The sequence below is a fragment of the Crocodylus siamensis genome, chromosome 4 (genome assembly GCF_052110815.1).
Source record: "Crocodylus siamensis isolate JL-2025a chromosome 4, ASM5211081v1, whole genome shotgun sequence".
NCBI lineage: Eukaryota > Metazoa > Chordata > Crocodylia > Crocodylidae > Crocodylus > Crocodylus siamensis.
Window position 1 is genome coordinate 65621777 of NC_143398.1, and position 13657 is coordinate 65635433.

General features: G+C 48.1%; 1 non-coding gene across 1 annotated transcript; it reads right to left on the bottom strand.

Annotated features, from left to right (window-relative positions):
- Positions 1–9166: 9166 nt before the first annotated feature.
- On the bottom strand, positions 9167–9239 carry TRNAM-CAU (transfer RNA methionine (anticodon CAU)). The gene has a single exon. It is a non-coding gene; the product is annotated as a tRNA-Met (tRNA).
- Positions 9240–13657: the final 4418 nt, after the last annotated feature.

Consider the following 13657-nt stretch of genomic DNA (forward strand, 5'->3'; position numbering starts at 1 on the left):
CGTTTTAGTCGCTTTACTAGCCACAGCATTACATTACAGGCTCATGTTCATCTTGTGGTCAATCATGACCCCCAAGTCCCTTTCGTCTGTAGTGCTAGCCAGTGTAGCACTGCTGAGCCTATAAGAATGCTGCAGGTTTTTCCTCCCAAGGTGAAGAACCTTGCATTTTTCAGTGTTAAACACCATCAGGTTCTTGTCTGCTCATTTCATGAGCCTGTCAAGATCTGCTTGGATCACCCTCCTGTCTTCAGATGTGGATGCTTTACCCCAGAGTTTGGTGTCATCGGCGAACTTGGCCAGACTGCTTCTGACACCAATGTCTACATCATTGATGAAGATGTTAAAAAGTATAGGCCCTAGGACAGAGCCTTGAGGGATACCACTCGTCACAGCGCACCACGATGATTGACTTCCATCAGCCACTACCCTCTGGGTCCTACCGTGGAGCCAATTCCCCAGCCAGCAGATTGGGGTGTGGTCGAGGCTGCAGTTAGCCAGTTTTGCCAAGAGGTGATGATGGGATACCAGATCGAAGGCTTTTTTAAAGTCAAGATATACAACATCAATCTCTTCTCCCTTGTCCAGGTGATAGGTCACCTGATCATAAAATGAAATGAGATTGGTCAAGCAAGACCTACCCGCAACAAACCTGTGCTGGGTATCCCTCAGGATATTGCCGTGAGCTAGTCTGTTAAGGATGGCCTCTTTGACAATCTTTTCCAAGACCTTCCCCAGGATAGAGGTCAGGCTGATGGGCCTGTAGTTTAGCGGATCTACTTTCCTCCCTTTCTTAAAGATAGGCACCACATTGGCCTTCTTCCAGTCCTTGGGCACTACACCAGAGCACCAGGAGTTCTCGAAGATCCATGCCAGCTGCTTGAGTACCCTTGGGTGTAAACCATCAGGGCCGGCTGACTTGAAGGTCAAGGTGTTCCTTCATGAGGTCAGCTTCGATGGAGGGTAAGGAGTCTTCCTCCCCCAGGCCTCCCACCCACAGTAGGAGGCCTCCCTGACCCCCATGGGATTGGTGAAAAATTGATGCAAAGTACCCATTAAGCAGGTTTGCTTTTTCAAGGGCATCAGTTGTCCCATCTGGTTTAGCAGGGGTCCAATGTTGCCCTTGCTTTTCTTCTGGCTCCCCACATATCTAAAAAAGAACTTTTTATTGTTCTTGATATTTGTAGCTAGCTGCAATTCCATCACAGCCTTGGCTTTCCTGGTTTGCTCTCTGGAGGTCCGGACCAGAGCAGAGTATTCTTCCTTGGTTCCAGTCCTTCATCCTTTGTAGGCCTTTCTTTTTAGCTGCTGGAGGTCCGATAGTTCCCTGGAGAGCCAAGGGGGCTGCTGTGCCCTTTTGCTGCCTTTCCTCTGAGATGAGATAGACTTTGATTGCGCGTCCAGGATTGCTCCCTTGAGGAGCAACTGCTTGTTTTGAACTCCCCTCCCCTTTGGGTTGTGGGCCTTTAGGGACTCACCGACAAGCCTCCTTATCTTGTCAAAGTCAGCTTTCCTGAAGTCAAGGACTTCTGTATTACTGACTGATTTGCCAGCTTTACAGTGTATGGTGAAGGTGATCAACTCATGGTCACTATCATCCAGCTTCCCTTCAATCGATAGGTTGCTGATTAGGTTATCCCCAGTTGCCAGTACTAGGCCGAGCAGCACTTTACCTCTCATTGGCCCGTTGACTTCCTGCGTCAAATAGGTCATCCACGCGAGAAAAAGCTTTGTGACCACTCGGATTTGGCCAGGCGCTTCTTCCATGAGATGTCTGGGTAGTTAAAGTTTCCCATGACAATCATACACAGGGAGCGCGTGGCCTCAGCCAATTACCTGGCAAACTCCTGGTCAAGGTCTTGACCCTGAGTAGGGGGTCTGTAGTAGTTACCCACCATAGTATCCCCTATGCTGTGTTCCCCATGGATTTTAACCCAGAGGGTGTCAAGTCATCCACCATGGGTGCCAATGTTGGCTTGCAGGGATGCGTAGCTTTCCTTGACATAGAGAGCTACACCCCTGCCCCTTTGGTCCACTTGATCCCTTCTGTACAGGGTATAGCTATCTATACCTGTGGCCCAGTCCCACCAGGTCTCTGTTATCCCTATGACATCATAGTTATTAGCATTTAGCAGGAGGACAAATTCCTGGCATTTATGTATGGGCCCTTGGGGGCCCTAGCATCACCTACAGTTTGTTCCAGGGCTGGGGCAGGGGCGGGTTCCCTTAAGTGCCTTGGGCGTCTGGCTTTGCAAGGGTTGCTCAGCAGGCCAGCAGTGGCAGTAGTCCCCCCATCCTCTGGTGGGCTTAGTTTAAAGCCCAGTGGAGCAGGTCAGCCGGTCTGGCTGAGAAGAGCCTCCTCCACAGTGGAAAAAGGTGGAGGCTGTTCCTTCCCAGAAGCTTGCTGCCTCTCTCACCAAAGAGCGGGATGTGGTCATGGAAGCCTAAGTCTTCCCGATGACACCAACACCCTAGTCTCTGGTTAACTACTTGGATCCTCCTCTCCCTCTTCAGCCCATAGCCCAAGACTGGGAGGATTGACGATGACACCACCTACACCCCTCTTTAGCAGTTCAAACTATACTTTTTTCTGCCATTTTGCTGTTTGTTGGCAATTCCTGGTAATGTCCTTCTTCTATTTCACAGCCCTGCAGACTGTTTTTAGCTTTAGCTAAAAATCTTAACTTGGGTGTGGTCATAGGCACTGACCCTCATAGGAGGCTCAAGGCCCACCCCCCACCCCTTGGGAAAAGGCCAGGGTGACTACCCAACCCTAACTGAAGACTGAAAAACCCAGGTTGCTGTGGACCCCTGCAAGGAACTGCGGGGAGTGGGATGTAGGGGATGCCAGATGCATATGTGTACACACACACATGCGTATGGCCAAGAATCCCAGCTGCCTGCAGGTAAGTCTATGGATGTATCGGGGTGGGGAGCAGATTGAGGGAGAGAGTGGGGCAGGGGCTGGGCCTGGGGGTATTGCCAGGCCATGACAGTGCATGGTGCCTGGGGCCAGGGCAGGAATGGAACAGAGCCACAGGTGGTTTGTCCAGGGAGCAGGGGGAGCCAGCCGCCACTGCATGCAGTCCTGGGGAGAGGGGTGGGGAAGGCGTGTACCCTACAAATTTGTACCATACAGAAAATGCACCATTCCATCTGCACCCCTCTTTTCAAAATCCTGGATCTGCCCATAGATCCTTTGTAGCTTCTATGGTTTTTGCTACCTGTCCAGATCAACCAGCAAAATGTAACTGTCTTTTGAAATGTTATGTTATTCATGTAACCTTGGGTCTTGCGAAGGGCTTGGAGGGTGGAGGGATAAACTGGGTACTTTGCTGTTGTCCAGTGTTATCTCTTCAGTTCCATTCCATGGTAGAGATTCATAGATTCATAGATATTAGGGCTGGAAGGGATCTCGGAAGATCATCGAGTCCAGCCCCTTGCCTGAAGGGCAGGAAGTCGGCTGGGGTCATAGGATCCCAGCAAGATAAACATACAATTTTTTCTTGAAGGTGTTCAATGTAGGTGCTTGAACCACCTCCAATGGCAGGCTATTCCAGACCTTAGGGGCTCAGACAATAAAGGAATTCTTCCTTATCTGCAGCCTGAAATGGTCTTGTAGGAGTTTATAACCATTCGACCTCGTCATCCCTTGGGGCACTCTGGTGAGCAAAAGTTCCCCCAGAAACTAGTGGTTACCCCTGATAAACTTATAGGTGGCCATCAGATCATCCCTGAGCCTCCACTTTTCCAAACCAAAGAGCCCCATAGCTCTCAGCCTGTCATTGCAAGGTCTGTTTTCCTGACCTCTGATCATGCACGTGGCTCTTCTCTGGACTCTCTCAAGCTTCTCCACATCCTTTTTGAATTGTGAGGCCCAAAACTGGACGCAGTACACCAAGGCCAAGTACAATGAGAGAATGACGTCCCGGGATTTGCTTGAGAAGCATCTATGGATGCAAGCCAGTGTTTTAGTTGCTTTACTAGCCTCAGCATTGCATTGCAGACTTATGTTCATCTTGTGGTCAATCATGACCCCCAAGTCTCCTTCTTCCTTAGTGCTATCAAACGTAGCACTGCCGAGCCTATAAGGATGCTGCGGGTTTTTCCTCTCAAGATGGAGAACGTTGCATTTTTCAGTGTTAAATACCATCAGGTTCTCCTCTGCCCACTTGCTGAGCCTGTCCAGGTCAGCCTGGATCACCTTCCTGTCATCAGGTGTGGATGCTTTGCCCCAAAGTTCAGTGTCATCGGCAAACTTGGCCAGTCTGCTTCTGACTCCAATGTCCACATCATTAATCAAGATGTTGAACAATATGGGTCCAAGGACAGATGGACCTCTTGGGGGACCTCACTGATCACAGGGCACCATGATGATTGACTTCCATCAATTACAACCCTCTGGGTCTGACCACAGAGCCAATTTCCCAGCCAGCAGATTGTGGTGGACCCAAGGCCAGAATTCGCCATTTTCGCCAAGAGGTGATCATGGGATACCAGATCGAAGGCCTTTTTGAAGTCAAGATATATGACATCAATCTATTCTCCCTTGTCCAGGTGATAGGTCGCCTGGTTGTAAAAGGAAATGAGATTGGTCAAGCAAGACCTACCCGCAAACAAACACTAGATGGCTAGTGGCACTAGTGTTAGAAGAAAGAGAAGGAAAATAATTCAAAGAGGAGATAAGTTACATTTTAATTAACACTGTTATAATGAAACATAGGAGAAGTTGAATTTAAGATGTAGCTTATCTGAAATCCAACAGATTTTTTTCTATTATGTTAGTGAGACCACAGCATGAATGCTGCATTTAAACTCAGTGCCAGAAAGGTACAGAAAAAATTGGATGCACAGCAACAAAGATGGTTAGTGGACAACAGGGATTTATTTATGAGGAAAGATTAATAACTAAGATCAAGTGGCCAATCTGAATGAAATAATTGGAAAGACCATCATGATCCTCTGGCGGGCTTTGCATCAGACTCCATCAAATTGAAAATCAAGGAGGAGGAAATTAACAACTGTTTAGAAACATTTAAATGATCTAAATATCAAGAATTCAGAAAAATTATGTAATTAGATAGGTGGATGCATAACTAGTAGTAAAAAAATGAAAATAAGCAAGGTAAATCTTCTGAATACTAGTACATGCTGCTTCCTAGCTGTGAACTTTGTCCACATTGTGATATTCATATCAAAGGGAAGTGGTGGATGTTCAAAACTCATAAAAGTGCTGGAAGAAATATAGTACAAACATCTTGCAGCTGGTAAGGGCAATAAAGGAAACTGAATATGGTGTTTTGGGACTATAGTAGGAAAAAAATTATTTGCTTTTATATAGTAACATAATTCTTCAAGGCAAGAGGTTTAAGGCAAGTAAAAAACTGTTTCTTTATAAACATTATCTTTGTTGAAAAATATTCAACTGTGAATGTCAGCAGTGTTTTTGAACCTTAATGTGATTTGACATAATGGAGCAAATTTGAGGATCTCAAGGACAAAGAGTAATGATTAAGGCAAGTATAAGCTACTGCTCAGATGTTAAAACCCGAGGACATAAAATACAGTGAATATTGTAAACAACTCCATGTAATCCTCCAAGGTGACCTTCTTTCTTAAAACTGAGAACATTGATTAGAACAAAAACATCAAGCTTGCTCCCCAAAAGCCCATATCCAGTGATTCTAAGGTGTAAGTGTTTTATTAGATTGCTTTGTGATGTGCATCTTTGATATTTACATGATGTTTATTCACTTTTTTGTCAATTCATACTTATATAATTTGCAAGTGGTGTTCTAGTGAGGCAAATAAAATTAGGTTCCGTATTATAACAAAATACTTTTGAGCATACATAACGTTAGATATTATTTACAATTAAATCTCTTCAGTTTCTGCTAGTACCATTTCCGCCTTTCATTATTAAGAGTTGAACTAGGGTAGGTACAGACATTCAAAAAGCCCAAGGTGGAACTGATCTCAGTAACTTGGTTTTCTGTAAGCAGCGTAGTTTAGATTGGTAGCAAACAGAACATACGGCTGACCTTTGTCGGGGCAGGGAACAAATATTAAACTGGGTTCCACCATTTTTAAACAAGTCTGTGTCTGTCAAAATTCTGTTCTGTTATGGGTATAGACCAGTTTTGTGTGCTGAACTCCATTTCTATTACAAATATAGATCAGTTTCACATCACGAATACAGGGTAAAAGTGTAATGTCTATACATGGCCTTAATGCTTGTATACTAGATCTCATATTAAATATGGAGAAAAGTTTCTTGGTAAACTTAGTTCTTCATTAAAGTTAAATATTATACTTATCTTCCACAATGAGAAACTGAAGTACGTAGTTGTAAAAAGACTAACCCAACTAACACAGCAGGGTGGTGACTGAATCCAAGTTGGAATGCAGAACTGGACAAAATGAGACTAGATAAAATTCGCAAATAGTTTAAAAGTGAGTCTAGTTAACAGTTGGGATCACTAAAAGCCTTTACATTAAGATTTGGAATCAGAGGGACATGCTTACCTTCCATCAGAACTTCTGGCCTTGATGCAGAATTTCAGGGGGGGTTGGTAAAACATTGTCGACTGTATTGTTTAAGTTTACGACCCAAAGATTTATTAAACTAAGATTCTACTAAACCATGAATCTCAACCAAGAAATTCACCTACCACCAAGTCTATCTTTAAAGACCCACTACTAGAACCTCCTACTAATCCCCATCCATTGAAGGAAGCATGACATGCCATCACTCAGCCCAACAACAAAAAGGCTAACCAGAGGGGCCCGGGCAGAAGATAGGAAGGGGTGCCCTTCCACTTGGGCTCCTCAGCAATGTGTGTCCAGGGCGTGCATGGCCACCAGGAAGAGCGCAAGGGCTTTAGCCTAAGCCGGGAGCATGCGGAGCCTGCAGGAAGGCGGGGGCTGGGAGGAGGAGGAGAAAGGAAGCTCTGGTCCTCACTGCGTGAGGTGCTGGCTTCCGGTCTGAGAGGAAAGCGGGTGGCAGGGCACAAAGCAAGCAAGCAAGTAACACCTAGCAGAGTGGCGCAGCGGGAGCCTGCTGGGCCCATAACCCAGAGGTCAATGGATTGTAAGCCATCCTCTGCTATGTCCCCTGTCTGCCTTTTGCTCCCCTACCTGACTGCCGCTTCTCCATCTGGCTTTGCCCTTGGCATGCCTGAGAGGGGCCGAAAGTTTCCTTAGATGCAGCTCTCTGGCCTCCTTCCCCAAAGGCCTCGGGGAGCATGCTCCCGGGACTGCCTTGGGGAAGGGTGGGGGCGGGTCTCTCCCAGGGGCAGCCCTGCCCACGGCGGGCAGGCAAGGGAGCTGTGGCCTTGGAGGGAAGGGAGAAGGTGCTCAGAAACAGAGAAGAGCCCGCTGGGAGTGGGACCTGTGACCTGGGCACCAGGCACTGCAGTGCACGTGACTGAAGCCAACATGGTTGCCAGGCCGCCGACCCATTTTCCTCCCGCCCCTGCCTCCAAGGTTGGGGACTAAAGAAAGGCGGGGTTGAGCACCTGTGCCTGTGTTGGAGGCGGGAGGGAGAGGGCAGGATGGCAGGAGGATTTGGGGGACTGGCTCTAGAAGGAGCCGGAGAACCTGGCGGCAGACAGTCCACAGAGCAGAGCAGGCAGGCTGGCTGTAAAGGAAGGGCCTGGGAGAAGGAGGCCTGCCGACAGCTGTGACTGCAGCCCCGAGGGCGTACTCCTCCCTGGGCAAGATGTCCGGGAATGCAGCTCCAGGCCCGAAACTGGAGCGTAGGGGCTGAAGAGGTGGCAGTGCGGGCTTTGGCCCAGGCTGCCAAAGAGGCTGGAGCCAGAACCTGGCCCTCAGCCTGGTCAGGCCCCATGACCTCCGGAGCTGTGTGCCGCCCGCCGTCTCCTGCCGGGCCCGGGGAGGTGGGGGCAGCTCGATCTCAGCACGGGCCCTGGACTTGGAGTGCGTTTCCGGCCCTTGCTCACTATGGGCCGACAGGGTGTTTAGCCAGAAATGGAGGGAGGGAGGGGAGAGAGCTGCTAGGTCCAGTGACCTCACACACCCTGGCTTTTGACAACTGCTCCGCCTCCCAGGAGCCAAGCGCCATTTCCCTCCTTGCCATGTCAGACTGCTTCTCTTCATCCTGCCTCCTGCAGGCTCCCAGGTCGCCCTCGTCCTGCTCACAACTGTGTATGGGACCAGGGGCAAGAAGGGCAGGCTGGAGCCCCCAGAACGTGGCGGCAAGGCCTCCAGAAAGCAGGGGGAGAGCGAGCAGAGTTTCCGCTCCAGCAGCCTAGGGGGTGCCCACTCACAGGGGTCCCGCCTGCAGGAACCTCTGGGGAGACAGCTAGCTGTGAGGGGCAAGGCCTCAGCAAGGGGACCTTCCCCATGTCCAAGTGCCACCTTGATGCTGCAAAATCTGTAGCAGCAGTAGGATTCAAACCCACACCCCTGCAGAGACTGGAGCCTTAATCCAGCACCTTGGACTGCTCAGCAGGGCAGGGTTGCTCACCAGCCTTGGCCTTGCTGCTTTCCCTTCCCCTGATGCCGCACCAGCCCAGCAGCAATGAAGCAGGGACTGGGGCTGTCCCTAGGGACCACCACTTTCCCTAAGGTCTGCCCTCAGCCTCTCCTTTCAGCAAGGGCTCCACACCTTCCAGCATCCTCTCCAGCCCCCACAACTGCTCTCAGTCAGCCACACGGCCATCTTCTGCTCCCCACACAGCTCTCCACTCCAGCTTGGCATTTTCCTCCTTCTCTGCTGCCAAGTAGCCCATGCCTTGCAAAGGCAAAGCCGCCAGCTTAGCCCCGTCATCCAGGGCACAAGGCACCTTCCTGCTCCCCAAGGGTCCAGGACAGGATTGTGGCATCCCAACCCAGTCACCTACCTGCTGCTTCAAGTCCTCCCCACTCTCTGCTTTGCCATTTCGGCTCCCTGCTCACTTCTTTACCCCATGAGCCTACCACACACCAAACAAAGCCTTTCTCTCAGCCCTAGCCATGGCCCTCAGCATTAATGGTGTGCACTCCCTTGGGCACAGGCAGCCCAGAAAGTGCCACCCGCACAGGCACACCAGCCACCTCCCTCCTAGGCAGCACGGGGGTGAAAAGCCAGCGGAGGCCAAGCTCATGCAGCTGCAGCCAGCCCTCACTCCCACGCAAGGGGCCAGGATCCAGCAGCAAGAGGCAACCTTGCCTTCTCTAAGGCTCAAACTCAGGACCTCCAGATTATGAGACTGGCGCGCTGCTGGCTGCGCTAAGAAGGCCCCCACACCCCTGCCCCCTGGTCGTCCACCACCACCTGAAGCTGTCAGCTCAGGGCACAGGGCTCTGTCCGCCACCTCTAGGACAAGAGACCAGGAGGGGGAAAAAATAGCACTTCTCCAGCTTGGAATGTGATGCTCAATCCCTCCATCGGGGCAGTCCCCTTCTCCACAACACCCCAACCGGATTCTTCTGCGGCAATTAGCTCTGCGAGCAAGCCCTCTGAGCTCTTGACACAAGCTGCTGGCCTTTTGCAACAAACAGCTCTGTTCAGGTCATGGGTCTGAAAAGACAGGAAGCAAAAGCACTCCACCTCCATTTGACTTCTCCCTGGCACCTGGGAAAGAGTGGCAGGGCTTAACATGAAGAGAGAAGACACGCCCCCAGCCGCACACAACATGGAGGGCACGAAGGACTGCTCAGGGCTGGGCTGGCCCTATTCAGGATGCAGCCTCGGGCATTTGTCCCCTTGGGCACAATACCTGGGGGCACCAATGGACCGGCGTGCTGGGGTGCTGCACAGTCCTGCCCCTTGGTCCCAGATCCTGAAAACGTTCTGCCTGGAGGCGGAAGCCCCTGACCTGCTACCACAGTGCACGTGACTGAAGCCAATGTGGTTGCCGGGCTGCCGAATGGACCACTGGTGAGAGGCTTTCATGGAATCAGCCTCCAGGCAATGAGCTTAGGCTGCTTCAGAGAGGAAGCGTGCGTTGCTGGGGACGTGGGCCCACAGGTGAGCCTGGCATCGGAGGGGAGGTTCTGACCCCTCCACCCTTCACTGCAGGAGGGACATGTTCACATCGATAGGGACCTGAAGGGGTGATGCTCCAAGGAAACCCCTCAGTAAGGTACTGAGTGCATGCCGTATTTTTGAAAATCATTTTTGTGTCAAGGTCTATATAGCTATTGGAATTCTTTAAGGAAGTTTATATGGTTTATATGTTCTTAATGTGTTAATATTCATATCTGTATTGTTACCTGCTAGTTCTAAGAAATATTGTAAACTTATTTGGGTTATATAAATTGATTACCTATAAGTGTTTATCATGTTGTATTCTTAACTATCTTGTTCATGCATTAATTTTTTTATACGTTGTAAGTTATATGGTTTATGTGAATTGTGGGATATTATATGTTGTGTTGTATGCTAAGCTTTATTGTAAATATTTCATGCTTTAGCTTAAGTATTTATTATAATAATAAATTGTATATAGTTAAGCAGTCAGTCTCGGCCTGACTCTATATAGAGGAGATGGAACTGCTCTAGTAGCCGGCCCCTCCATCAACACACTGCCTGTGCCCCACCACTGTCATTGAAGGACAGGGCACACCCACACAAGCATCGATTTTACCACAGTGTTTTGTGTCCAGCCCACAGGGAATTTTGCACACCATTCATCAGCTTGTGCTGTTGTAAGGGCTGCAATAGATTTTTCATTCATTTTTGTTATAATTGTATGCACATCTGCTTGCCAAGATCATAAGGGAAGTGTTTCTAACCTCCAAAGTATGCTTCTAGGCATATCAATAATAATTTGATAATTAATTTCAAATAGCCAGTCAGTTCCCAGAATCATATTTTTTGTCATGTTGGGAGTATGGATCAGGTTACCCACTGTCTTAAAGCCTTGAATTGACAGGGGAACCTGAATCCATTCTCAACCTAGCTTTTGTTTTCCTTGGAATGACTGCAGTGTAGTGGAGTGCATTCTAATCCCTTTAGTTGGAGCAAGTTTAATTAAAGACACTGTAGTGCCAGTGTCTACTAATGCCAAAGTAGGAGCATTGCTTCCCTGCTGGACATAAATGTAAGGTCTCCCTCCCGGATCCCATTTGATTTTCCACTTTTGAGCTCCTACATCATATAGCAGCAGGTGTGTCTATTCCAGACAAGGAGGAGGCAGAGGAAAAGGTGCACTTCAGGTTACACCTGCAGTCATAGTGCTTTGCTCCCCCTGCTTCTGTTCCCTTTGCTGTAACTCCAGAGCCTTCAGAATTATATCAGCCATGGGGGCTCCATCCCATTGTTCCTTATCAAGTCTGCGTTTCATTAAAATCTTCCAAGCCAAGCTGCAGTTTTCTGTGAGAGGTCCTGAAGAATCTTTAAAGGATGCATTCTGCCCACCGTATCTACAAGAATGTCCCCTAGCAAAGTCTCCTCTCTGTGAGCTCCATCCACTCTTTCACCACTTTAATTCAAGTATGTAACATGGTCTAAGGCTGCCACAAAAGGAGTACGCTCCTCTTTAACCTGAATTGGGGCTGAATGGATCATGATTTGTTGAACCTTTTGTCATAGAGCTGTTAAGGTAGCCGAGTGCCCAGGTTCCCAGACCCCAAATTTATTACCATAATATGGAAGCAATGAGGCTTCACAGTCCCTGAGGGAATCAGTTGAATACGGTATGTCATCAAGGCCTGCAGCACCAGGCCCCGGGACGACAATTCCAGCTGTAATTAGCATTAAACCTCATGTTAAGTATGGTGCAGGGTCATCATTTGGGTCTTGTGCAATAGTGGAAGCCTGTGTGACTAAATGTCTCCGACCCATATTATTTCCCAATTGAGCAAACAATGAACTATATGGGATGCCAGCTGATGATCCAAAGTACTCAATCTCCAGATAACCCCTTGTAACTTGGGGGCTGCACGTGCTGCCACCAAATTCTGCATTTCTTCTACCGTCATATCTTCCTTTTCAGCTAACTGAATTGCATGTACTGTCCATTTAGAGAAGGTGGTTCTCAATAAAGGTCCTAACATACTGGCCATAGCCTTCAAATCTGTGGCAGACAAAGGGATTATTGTGGTAGTGGCCTGGATCACAGGGGCTTCCCCACCACCATCAGGGGTTGGTCCTCTAGACTCCATTGTCGTGACCCTTTGCATTGTGGCCATGGGAGGAACTGAATCAATCCAAATGTCCCCATCCCAGGTCTCTTTGGGATTTGCTGCAGTATCTGTGGTATCAAAGGGTTCAATGCTTCTCGTAGTTATTGCTGCCACTTGTTGGCTGGCAAACCCCAGCTTCTGCCTTAAATGTTTAATCACAGTGGGAGTGACTGATAGGTCAGATGATTTAAAGCGTATTGGTTACACAGAAAATTTATTTTACTTATGCTACTGATGTGATGCAGCGTAGGCAGAGGAGTTGATTTATTCAGTTACAGCATGCAGATATCATGTTATCCAGCATTTACAGGGTGGGTAAGAGAGTTGCTTGTTACAGATTCCGAGCGATTCACACAAGCCGTTGCAGTCTGCAGGTTACTGAGAGCTCTTGATAAGAAAGATAACGAGGGAGATAATCGAGCCGGCAAGGCCGGAGTTACGCCGAGATAAAGATTGGAGGCGGGGAGATGTTTGTAAGAGGCTACTTTACAAACTGTATCTCCTGGGTGTGTGTGTGGAGAGTTCTCCGCTTTGGGCGGAAGTTCTTTCAGAGTTATACTTCACAAGGTGACCAATTACTACACGCCAGGCATGAATAATTAATGAGTTGGCACTTGTGCTCTCTTTGTTTGCTCAGGTTTCAGAAAAAAGGGGGGTTATTTTTTGCTTGGGTGGTACTGGTCCTGTTTGGTCACAGGAGGGCGAGCATAGTACATTATTTAATTTTACAACTTCACTAAAGTCAGCTAATTTGGAGTTTCATTTTTATCTGGTCACCATGAGTACCAATATCTTTCGTGCTAAGTTGTCAAGGTCAGTTTCTCTCTCTCGTATGGGAGCTCAAGTGTTTTGAAATGAGGCACAAACAGGGGTGTGTATATGCAACACTGTTACAAACTAAAGAATAATAGTGTGAGACTACAATTACAGAGTTTATTGTGTTAGCCTCTAACCTTTTGCCATCTGACCTTTTGCAATCGGCATCTGAAATCAAAGACTTTGATCTTTGACATTTACCATCCCCTGTAATACATGAGTCTCTTGTTCTAACTTAGCTTTTTCCCCTGCTTGTTCCTCTGAATTCTTGTTTTCTAACTTTAGTTCTCTTAGGGCATCTTGCAACGGTTCTGTATGCATTTGTGCCCCCGCTGCAGTCACTCTCAAGTTCTCTAAATCCCTTGTCATTTGAGTAAGTTGCTTATTCAACAGAGCCACTTCTTCCTGACTATTTGCCAGGTGAACAAAAAGATTTTTAGCAGCCTCCCACAAAAGCCAAATTGCTGGAGCTGCCTATTTCATGGAATGCGGAGGCTTCTCATACAATTCTACATATTTTTCCAAAGTTTTCTTCCAAATCAGTAGTACAGGCATCTGCTACTGCCTGTTCAGTCCAAGAGCTATGCCCACATTTCTGCAAAATTTGTTTGAAGGGGCTAACTTCCTGTATAAAGGGCAAAGCGTCCTGAACTTCTTCACCATCCTCCTTTGTTAGGTTTCTCTTAAACATTGTATCAAGTGTCGGGGAAAA